Source organism: Giraffa tippelskirchi, chromosome 12 (genome assembly GCF_054371585.1).
Source record: "Giraffa tippelskirchi isolate mGirTip1 chromosome 12, T2T-mGirTip1v1.2.pri, whole genome shotgun sequence".
NCBI lineage: Eukaryota > Metazoa > Chordata > Mammalia > Artiodactyla > Giraffidae > Giraffa > Giraffa tippelskirchi.
In genome coordinates, this window is record NC_137286.1 from 101479679 (window position 1) to 101490880 (window position 11202).

Genomic DNA, 11202 nt, shown 5'->3' on the forward strand with positions numbered 1-11202 from the left:
TGGGGGACATTGCTGAGCAGGGGATTTGCCAATTGTGTTAGATTGCTAGGGCTGCCATAACAAGGGACCACAGACTGGGTGACAAACAACAGACATTCATTTTCTCATGGTTCTGGAGGCTGAAATCCAAGATTCAGGTGTCGGCAGATCTGATTTCTCCTGCGGCTTCTCCCCTTGGCTTCTCATAAGGGCACCAGTCATACTGAATTAGGACCCAAAATGGTGATCTCACTATCTTAATTAACCTCTTTAAAAGTCCTGCATCCAGTACAGTCACATTCTGAGGTACTGGGAGTTAGGATTCAATATAGGAATTTGGGTGAAAGTGAAAGTCATTCAGTTGCATCTGACTCTTTGTGACCCTATGGACTATGCAGTCCATGGAATTCTTCCGGCCAGAATACTGAAGTTGGGTAGCTGTTCCCTTCTCCAGGGGATCTTCCCAACCCAGGGATCGAACCTAGGTTTCCTGAATTGCAGGTGGATTCTTGACCAGCTGAGCCACAAGGGAAGCCCAAGAATACTGGAGTGGGTAACCTATCCCTTCTCCAGTGGATCTTCCCAACCCAGGAATCGAACTGGAGTCTCCTGCATTGCAGGCAGATTCTTTACCAACTGAGCTATCAGGGGAAGCACAGGAATTTGGGTGGGGGGGGATACGGTTTAGCCTGGTTCCGATCCCTGGGTTGGGAAAACCCCCTGGAGGGGGGCATGGCCACCCACTCCAGTGTACTGGCCTGGAGAATCCCATGGACAGAGGACCCTGGTGGGCTACAGTCCATGGGGTTGCAAAGAGTTGGATATGATTGAGCAACTAAGCACTGCCCACTTTAGCCCAGAACACTGATGCCGTATATCCTCCTCCCTGGTCTCAGACATAGCTCATCTCTTGGAGCTGTTGACATCCTCATTTGGGCTTGTTGACATCCTTGGCTTCCCAAGAGAAGGAAGGATCATGTGTCCATATGGGGGTGACTCAAGCCCTCTTGGGGTGATTCTCTGAGGGGCCTTCCACAAGAAGGTGCAAAGATCTTCAACCTTCTGGATTTCTAACTTTATAGAAGGAGAAGGGACAAGCAAGGTGGCCTGACTTGTCAAGGTCACACAGTGACTCTCAGGAGCTAGGATGCAGGGTCTCCTGGGGTCTCTGAGGCAGGGCATCACTGTGCTTCCAGGGAGGTTTGCTGCCTCTGGTCCCATCAGTAGAAAGACGGCAGCCTTGTTCACTCCATGTCCTCTAGGGGGAGCTTGTGAGAAGGGCCCACAGAGCTCTACAAAAAGCAAGAAATAGTGGTCTTCAAGAGAAACATTTTTTGAAAGCAAAGGACCTTTTGGGAAACTGAATCTCCAGGTGACTCAGTGTGAGGTGGTGGAAAGTGCTTGAACCATGATCAAAACAGCTGGTTTCTGTCCTGACCTTACAGGAACCGTTTGTACAGCCCTAGGAAAGTCAATTCTGTCCAGAGGACTCATATTATCAATAAGATGAAACTGTTTCAAAGTTTTTTGACAGAACAATTTCTCAGAGTCCACATGGTGGAAACCTCGGTCAGAAACCCAGTGCATAAAATAGACCGAGAGGGAGCTGAACTGGTTGAAGACAGAGACAGGGCTCCACTCCCTCTGAACACCTTCCCAAACCTGCTCTTCCTGGGACCCTCAGGGTCCGCACAGTTTGAGAATCTCTGTAGGTCTCAACATCGCTGTATTTCTTACCAGGAGATGGCCCTTTTACCTTGCTTATAAGCTGCATTATCTGGAGGAAAAATTAGCATTAATCGAACTAGTTTGTGGACTTGTTGAAGAAAAATGCCTGGAGAATTCAGCTGCTGTAGAAACCTTCAGTCAACATATCTTCTTTGACCTTGGTTTAGGACAAGGTGCCATCTGAATCCATGGCCAGACACCCTCCTCACCCTCCTTGCCTGCCTCCTGAGGAATTCGATCCTAGACCAGCATGAAAAATGTGGATTCTCACTTCCCCCAGACACTTTGGTGAGACCTTTAAATTAACAAAGCATAAAATACCTGTGGCTGATTCACATTGATGTATGGCAGAAAACAACACAACATTGTTAAGTAATTACCCTCCAATTAAAAACATATAAATTAAAATTAAAAAAGCATTGGAAAACAGAACAATTAGGGGAAAAAAAACCTAAATGAGGGTTAACTCAAATAGAGATGTTCACTTCCAATATGGTGGACTAGCTTATATCATATCAGCCCCCACCTTGAGATAACTAAGGATCCAACCCGCCTCTCTCAAGGCTAGAAAAACCAGATAAAATATTTTTTACAAACTCTTTTGAAGGTATCAGGGAGCTCCCAAGGGTGCTGGGACTTGAGGGGCCAAAATCAAGAAGAAGAGGGTATTACAGAGAGGGTAGCCTTCCCGTCCCCTACCCCACGAGGCATTTGCCAATTTCTATGTGCCAGATGAGGGGCTGAGGAATTGGTTAGAACTTTCAGTCTACTGAAAAGAGACTGGAGAAACAAACATTTGAGTTCAGGTTCTGCCAAGAAGGAGAGGGGGCTTAGGAAACACTCCAGGCCTTTGGGTGGGGCAACAGAGGGGTTACTGCTGGCCATAAGGGTGAACCAGGAATGGACCAGCCTTCACAGACTGAAACCGGCTTTGAATCAGCTCATCCAGGATGGATTAAGATAATCTACCCCTGGCTGAAGTGCCTACTCAAAGCAAAAGTAAATCTCTAGAGTCAGGCAGATAACGTCATTTAAAAGCTCAGATTATCTCTATAATTTTATGTGCAGCCTTTCCAGTTTTCAAAACAGGCAGACAAATAGGTCTGAGATCCAGGTGAAGAAATGGCAGAGATGCCATTCCAGGATTTCTGTAGTTCTGTGTTTCTCTGTGTGTGAAGTTTCCTTAGCAGGGCAGCTGTTTGAAAACGAGTCCCCCCATCACCACCCCCACCCCATGATGCTAATAATGATGGAAGCTGAGGGCCATGTGGGCTGTGCATACACTCTCTCATTGGCTCCGAACAGCAACCCTAGGATGTCAGTACTGTTTTTTCCATTTTACAGATGAGAAAACAAGCTAAGGGATTTGACCTAAATCGAGCTGACTGTGAACCACAAGGGGGCACGAACTGGACCCAGAGGATGGAATGGATCATCCTCCAGAGCAGACAGGAGTGGGTGACAGTGAGACCCCTCGGTGGGTATGGACCGGCTAGTGACACCTCCAAGTTAACAGGAGGCCCAGATGGAAGTCTAGGCGATTCCCTTCTTGGTCCCATAGCCTGTGAGGAGGAGGTGTGTCGGCAGAGGGGCAAAGAGGGAGGATGCAGCCAGGCGCTGAGTAGGAGGGAGACCTGGGCAGTGAGTCTGTGGACAACAAGGCCCGGAGGTCAGTGTGGGCTTGGCTGCTTCAGGAAGGCCTGGGTGAGTGGGACGTAGAAATAGGGACGCGTGGTGAAAGCCAAGATTGGTGATGGTCCTGCAGGAGCTGGTGTAGGCTCTAGAACAATCCAGCGTGGGGCTAACTGTTTACAGACGTGGAGTCAGACCACCTGGGTCCAATTCTGGGCTCTGTCTCTCATGGGTCTGCGATTTGGAGCAAGAGCCCTAACATCTCTGGACTTCAGTTTCCTCATCTATAAAATGTGACTGAATGATAGTAGAGCTGGTCCATAGTGGGGATTAGGTGAGTGGTGTGTGCGTAGCGCTTAGAACAGTATCCGCTGAGAGGTCAGCCTAGTGCTGCTTGGGCTGGGAAACCCGGAGCGTGAGAGAGAGCATGCGTTTTGGAGAAGTTTCTGTGACTTGCCCGAGGTCACACAGGGCAGGGGACAGGGCCAGGATTCCATCCAGGGTGTCCTGACAAGCGAGCCCTGTCCTTTCCACAGCAGAAGCCGGTTTCCTGGGATGTCGGATCTTCTGGTCAGGACCAGGGAGAGTGCCTTGGGGTGGGGGGCAGGGTGTCTGCCTCCAGACAGGAGGAGCTCCACCTTGGAGACCGGTCAGGGGCCTGGAGGCTAAGAGGTTGCCCGGAAGGCCGGGGAGAGGACCCTGGGCCTGCTCTTTCTTTTCCGGACTGCAGAGAACTAGCTGCCCCCAAACAGCACGCCAGGCTTTGTACAGGGCTCTCACAGCTCTGCTGGAATCAGCAACCTGCTTCCTCCAACAGCTCTGGGTCAGAGGCATCAAAGGGGCGCTGCTCCCCTGTTGGCACCAAGGTTACCCGAGTTGAAGGCACAAAGAGACCAGACACCCCGGGGCAGGGCTGGGGGCACTAGCATGGCAGGACCAGGTCCACGCAGGCTCCGGACATTCTCCAGATCTCTCTGGGGCCAGGAACCTGTGTGTGGAGAAGCCCCTAGCCCAGCTTTCTGTTCATGAAACCAGCCGTGACCTTCGACACTCACTTGAATTTCTCACCGCTGAGCTCCGCGGCCTCAACCTCATCAGGCTCTTTCATCTGGACGTTGGGCCCCTCTGTTGTGGCCTGCTTGCCGTGGTGCCCTCGCTCAGGTTGTCATGACAATCATCTTCACGAGGAGCCATTTCTGGAGGGGGAGCAGGAAAGAAACAGGGGGAACATTGCTTATTAACGTCAGGCCTGGTGGGTCTCAGAATTTCAGAGCTGTTAATACATGTCACGATGGTCTCTCATGAGAAACCAGGGCATCTGTGCCTCTCCTAACGGGGTCTTGGGAGCTCGGCCGTTAGGCTGTAGCCAAGCAGGGCCTCAGAGGCCCACCAGACATGGCTAATCACAGGCCTGATGGTAATGGTAACTGAATGCGAGCCTTAAAGCCAGGTTTCCTCTGGCACGATCCCTTGGAGAGATGGGGTAACTGTTCAGGCCTCCCAGGCCACGACACACTTCTGGGGACTGGTCAGAGCTGCCCTGACAATAAGCCCATTCCCACACCTCTGCCACTGGCCGTCTAGTGTATCCAGGATGTCCATGATCCTTACAAACAATCTTCAAAACCAGAAGTCAACAGCCCATTTCACAGACCACTCACTGACGGGAAGGGACCCCCCAGGCAGACCTCAGCGTGTCCTACAGAAGAGCCTAACCCCAGGCCCTATTTGGAGCTGTCATGGTGAAAATCACAAACTGAGTAAGGTTTATATTTTTCCGTGTTTTTTTTTTTTTCTCATCATTAAATAAATGCAAGTTCATTGTGGTAAATCTGGAGAAAAAAATGCAGAAACGTCAGAAATCATCCACAATCCTAATGCCTAGATTTAATCCCAATACTGAGGAAGGAAGGATCAGATTTATAACTGCTTTGTCCTTGTCCACCCAGGTTGGCAATGGATGTGATCAGGGCGGTGGTGGGTGGTGGTTCTGGAGGTGGCCTGAGAGCCGGTCTGGGCACAGTTGTGTCTTAATGACCCTTCCTGTGGCCAGCAGAGCCACGCCGGGAAAGTGGAAATAACCAACAGTGGAGTGATGACAGAAGTCACAGGTACTCATGATGGTTTTAGAGTCCTGGTCCTTCAAACAACAACACTGGTTCAGCATCCCTCATGGGCCCTCACTACTATGGGTGCTTGGGACACAGCCGTGAAATAAGCAGAGATCCCAGTCCTGAAGTAGCTTTTAAGGGTGTGTATGGTGGTGGTGGTGGGGTTGGCAGAGGAGGGGCAGGCAGTAAACAACACACGAAAGTAAACAGTATGTCATACTATTGGTACTATTGGCATACATGCACACCAAGTCACTTCAGTCCTTGTGGCCCCATGGACTGTAGCCCGCCAGGAGCCTCTATCCATGGGATTCTCCAGGCAAGGATACTGGAGTGGGTGCCATTTCCTTCTCTAGGGGATCTTCCCGACCCAAGGATCCAACCCGCCTCTCTTGAGGCTTCTGCATCAGCAGGGGCAGTTTCTCTACCACTAGCGCCACCTGGGAAGTCCAAATAGTATGCCAGGAGGCGATAAGTGCTGTGTTACAGGGGAAGTGGACAGTAGGATAATAGGGACGGGAATGCAGGGGCGGGGTGACAGTACTCATGGACCCAAGGACGGTGGGTGGGCCTCCTGCTGACGAGGGCAAGGAGTCTGGAGAATGACCACCTGTCCCAGGTCTCCTGTGACTGAAGGGATGTAGGGGTTTCAGAGTAAAACCAGGAGAGTCCCGACACAGGGGGAAGAGGAAGTGGGGTCTGGGAGCCGGCCAGGCAGACGCGGGGGACACTGGCTCCAGGAGACAGCTGGACTGAGACTCTCAACCGGGAGCGATTCTGTCCCCGGGGGACACCCGGCAATATCTGCAGAGATTTTTTGGTCACTAAAGCTGGGGGTGCAGGAGGCTACCACATCTAATGAGCAGAGGCCAGGGACACTGTTAAACTTCCCACAAGACACAGGACAACACCGACGCTCCCACCCCAACACACACACACACACACACACACACACACACACACACAGAATTAGGTACCTGGCCCCAAATGTCCAGAGAGCCACAGCTAAGACACCTTGGGCTGGATTCTTGGTCCTGAGTCCCTCCTGAAACTTTATTTGCCTTCTGCTTCCATTCCTATTCCCGGGGGAGGAATACTCCTCTAACCACACCTCAAGATAAAGACCTCATCCCTCTTCTTTTTCCAGAAGTACTCCCCCCACCTCCCATCACTGCTTCAGCACAGGGATGGGACACACCAGCCCTGAAGGCCAGCAAGGCCTTCTTAGCTGGACGCTTGGCCCTGTCCCCAGGCCTCTGCCCCGCCACCGTTAGGCCATCTTCCTGTCCTCCCTAAGAGGTCACCTCCGAGTCATCTTCCAGGAACAGGTGGCTTTGCAGCAGCCTCAGGCAGGAGCCAAATCTGCCTTTGCGACAGGCCTGCCTCATCCAGCAGGAAGCGGTGAGACGGCCGGCGGGCTCTGGCTTCGGTGTCCAGCTCTTTGAGAGAGAGTATATTGTTTGCCCTTTTGCTACCCTGGGGATTTGAGAAATGAGGATATCTTCCTAACTGTCTAGAAAATCACTGGGGCCCAGTCTCCCTGGGGCTTCTCAGGTGGTGCTAGTGGTGAAGAACCCACCTGCCAATGCAGGAGATGCAAGAGATGTGGGTTGGATTCCTGGGTCGGGAAGATCCCTTGGAGAAGGAAATGGCAACCCACTCCTGTATTCTTGCCTGGAGAATCCCACCGACAGAGGAGCTTGGTGAGCTACAGTCCATGGGGTCGCAAAGAGTCGGACACAGCTGAGCACACACACACACAAGAAGGATTAGAAAATATTCAGGTTGCAGACGTCACATTCCCTGGGGACTTAATATAAGTTCTGTGAGGGCTGAGACCTTCTCAATATTCACCAGTGAAGCTCAGGCTCCCATGTCTGCCCAGCCCATCATAGAGGTTGCTACACTCTTGTCGATATAGTGTCATCAGCAAACTTGGCAACCGGGCCAGCTCCCTCCAGCCTCCCGAAGATCCAGTGGAGGATCGATCCTTCTGGAATAGGGGGAGCCCAGACCCATGTCCCCTTTCAGGAGACCCCCTTTCTCCATCATTTCTGTGTCACCAGGGCTGAGTACAGAGCAGATGCTCAGTAAACGCTGGTTGGTTGATCAAAGGAATGAATGAATGAGTGACGTGGCCTCAGTCGAGCTCTGCTCTGCACCCACAGTCAAGGGCCACTCAAGATGGGCAGGCACACAGCTCTTCACTCGGGCTTGGAGGATGAGGGGCTCTTGGCTCCTATGTATCCTGGGGCAGTCCTACTCACACACGAAACACCTCGCCAGCTGATGGGTCCCTGCCTCCTCGCCTCTTTCCACCGCCAGGCTGGAAACTGCTTCTGGTGACAAACGCAGGATGGCACGGCTGGCAGGTGGGTCCTGGGTGAGCATGGCCTTGGCGCCTCTGAATGCCAGGCTTTTGCTTCCTGTGCATTTGGGGCCGAGCATTTGGAGAGCATCCACCACTTAGCAGAGCATAGCTGCAGGATTGACGGGCCCGTCCCCGTGCCAGCCATGCCTTCCTGCCCAAAACGTATGGTGCGTGTCCAAGGGCTCTCAAGGCACTGGAAGCCATGCCAAGTTGCAATAATTAAGCAGTGAGACCCAAGTGAATGGGTTTGCTGTTGTCTGCGTATCAGCCAGATGCCTGGGGTGTGAACTGTGGCCCAGCACACCGCTCTCCACATTGCTCTGAACATCATTGGGTTGAAACCACTAAACAGGGATGAATCAATGGCAGCCCGACGACGGTGATGTGATGCTCACTCCAAGGCCCCTGCGTATCACCGCCCTCACCCTGAAGCATCCCGGAGGGGTGGGCACTTGGTTTGGCCTCTGCCCTCCTCTGTCTGGACAGACAGCCTGGCTCCCTGCTCCAGGCCCTGTCCCTCAGTCGCCCCTGTGCTTTGGGAGGACCTCTGGGTGTCGGGCCTGGGTTCTTCTTAGACATCACCTGTTTCACGTTTCCTAAGAGCTCTCTGCAGGGCCTGCCTTCCCTGGTGGCTCAGTGGTAAAGAATCCACCTGCCAATGCAGGAGACCCTGGTTCAATTCCTTGGTCGATTTGATTCCTTCCCTGGGGAAGGAAATGGCAACCTACTCTAGTATTCTTGCCTGGAGAATCCCATGGACAGAGGAGCCTGGCAGGCTACAGTCCATGAGCTCACAAAGAGTCAGACACGACTGAGCACCTAAACAACAACGTTAACAACTTTCTGCATTAGGGTCTTAGGGTCCTCATTTTCCACATGAGAAAAGCCATGTAGGAAGTCACAAGAAGCCAGGTGGCTTGACATGGAAGTCTGTGCCCTCAGCCATCACAACCTACTGCCTCTTTCAAACAAACAAAAGTGGGCATAATAACTTTGCATTCCTTTCCCTCAGCTCTTGTAACAAAGCTCCATGAGGTGGGTGACTTATAGCAGAAACGTATGCTCTTCTGGAGACCACAGGTCCAAGACCAAGGTGTTGGCAGGGCTGTGCTCGCCCAGGGGCTCTGGAGGACAATCTGTCCTGGGCCTTTTGCTCAGCTTCTGAGGCTGCCAGCAGTCCTGGGTGTCCCTTGGCCAACCCTCCATCTTCATGTGACATTTTCCATGTGCGTGTCTGTCTGCACAAGGTCATCTTCTCAGAAGGACACAAGTCATATCAGGTTACTCCTATGACCATGTTGTGATTTAACTAGTTACTTTTCTAACAATCCTATTTCCAAATAAGGTCGCATTCAGAAGTGCTGGGGATTAGGACTTGAACGTATCTATTTTGGCGGGACATAATTCTCTCCATAACAGGTGCTTTTATTTGACTTTGAATATAAAACAAAGGGGAAATAACTGTGACTTATAGCTGGGGGGGGGGGTGGAACAGCATCCTCCTCCTACCAAAAAAAAAAAAAATAACAATAACTCTGTTTACCAGGTTGTCTTTCAAAATATGGTGACTTACCAGATATCAGTTTGAAGAGAAGAAAGGGATGGCGCACTGAGACCCATCAGGGGAGGAATCAGGGCAGAGATAGGAGGACAGATCGTGGGTGACTTAAATTCATCTTATTAAGGAGTAATGAACATTTTTGCTTTGCAGTACATCCCCAAAGCCTTCTCTCTGGGTTTCCCAGTTGGTGCTTGTGATAAAGAACTCAATGCAGGAGACAAAAGAGATGTAAGTTTGATCCCTGGGTTGGGAAGATCCCCTGGAGGAGGGAATGGTAGCCCACTCCAGTATTCTTACCTGGAGAATCCCATGGACAGAGGATCCTGATGGGCTATGGTCCATAGGGTCGCAGAGTCAGACACAACTGAAGGGACTTAGCACACGTGCGCATCTCCCTGGCGCTAGAAGAAATGGGAAATGCCAAAATAAAGGCATGTTGGAGAGAGCCATTGAGAGGAGCTATGGTGCAGATTCCTGGTGGTACGGGTTTCAGATCCCTGAGGGGGTGCTGAGAAATATACATCAGTGCCCAGGCCCACCCCCGACCAATGAAAGGCGAGCTTCTGGGCTGAGACCATACTCATCTAAAGCGGTCTGGCTGATTTCCCTCCCCAGGGCTGTGGTGTCCCATCCGGGCCCCAGGGCTGTCACTCTCGTCTGAAGGCAGGGAAGAGGCAGTGACAGGTGGGGTGGGAAGAGCCGGTCATGTCATCACCTGTGCTGAGCCTTCTGGGTACTTTCTGTTTATCCGGGGCCGGCCAAGATGGTCCTTTCTGGTGTGCTCCATTTCTAGCCCTATTTCCTCTGGTCTTTGGGGTGAAATGGAATTTTTGAGAAAGTCATTTTGATGAGGCCATTTTGGAGGGCTGTTTTATACCAGGAAGACTCATAACAAAATCTAAAAACAGATTTATTACCAATAAGTTGGTCCAGCAGAACTTCCCGACCTTCAGCCCGTCTCTGAGACACAAGCACCCTGTTTCCCAGCAGGTAGTAGGATTGGCGTGGCAGGAGATACAGGTGAGGCTGAGGCAAGGGGACAGAGGATCTGTTTCCTTTGTTACTTGGTGATAGAAATAGCTGAAAGCTTAATTTCCGCCCATATCAAAATGATATGTGTCAAACCAAGAGTAAAGCAAGTATGTTGGAATGTCCCCGGTGACAAAATGACTGTTGAATTGTCACAAACCTTCCTGGGGGAGTCTGTGTCCGCAACACAGGAAACCACATGGTCTGTGCTGATGGGGGCGAGTTTCAAGAGTTGGGTCTGGGCTTGGGACCCACAGTCAACTGAAAGCAGAGGCTGGTTGGCAGGAGTCTTTGTAAACAAGGTGAAGATGCTCAGGAAGCAGATGTAGGTCAAGGTCAGCCTTTGTGGCTCTGAGGCAATGCATCTGCCAGTGGTCTCCCCATCACACCCAGCAGCTCCTTCGATGACAAATGCCTTGTTGCTGTTTAGTCGCTTAGTCGTGTCTGACTCTTTGCGGCCCCATGGACTGTAGCCCGCCAGACTCCTTTGTCCATGGGCTCACAGAACTCAGGAAACCAGACAAGAATACTGGAGTAGGTTGCCATTTCTTTCTCTACAAATGCTTTGTAACTTTCCTTTATTCTCCTAAAATTAAATTTACAGACTTAAAAAAATCCATAAATTACTTTAAAGAGAAACTAGAGGAAAAGTAACTTATAATGAAACATTACACTTAACATATTGTAAATGCTCAGTCACGTCTCTCCCAGAAGATGAAAGAAGGGCCCCAGAAGCTGGCACACAGACATAAATCCCTCTGAATGTGGCACGAGGCAAAGGTTGAATTTTT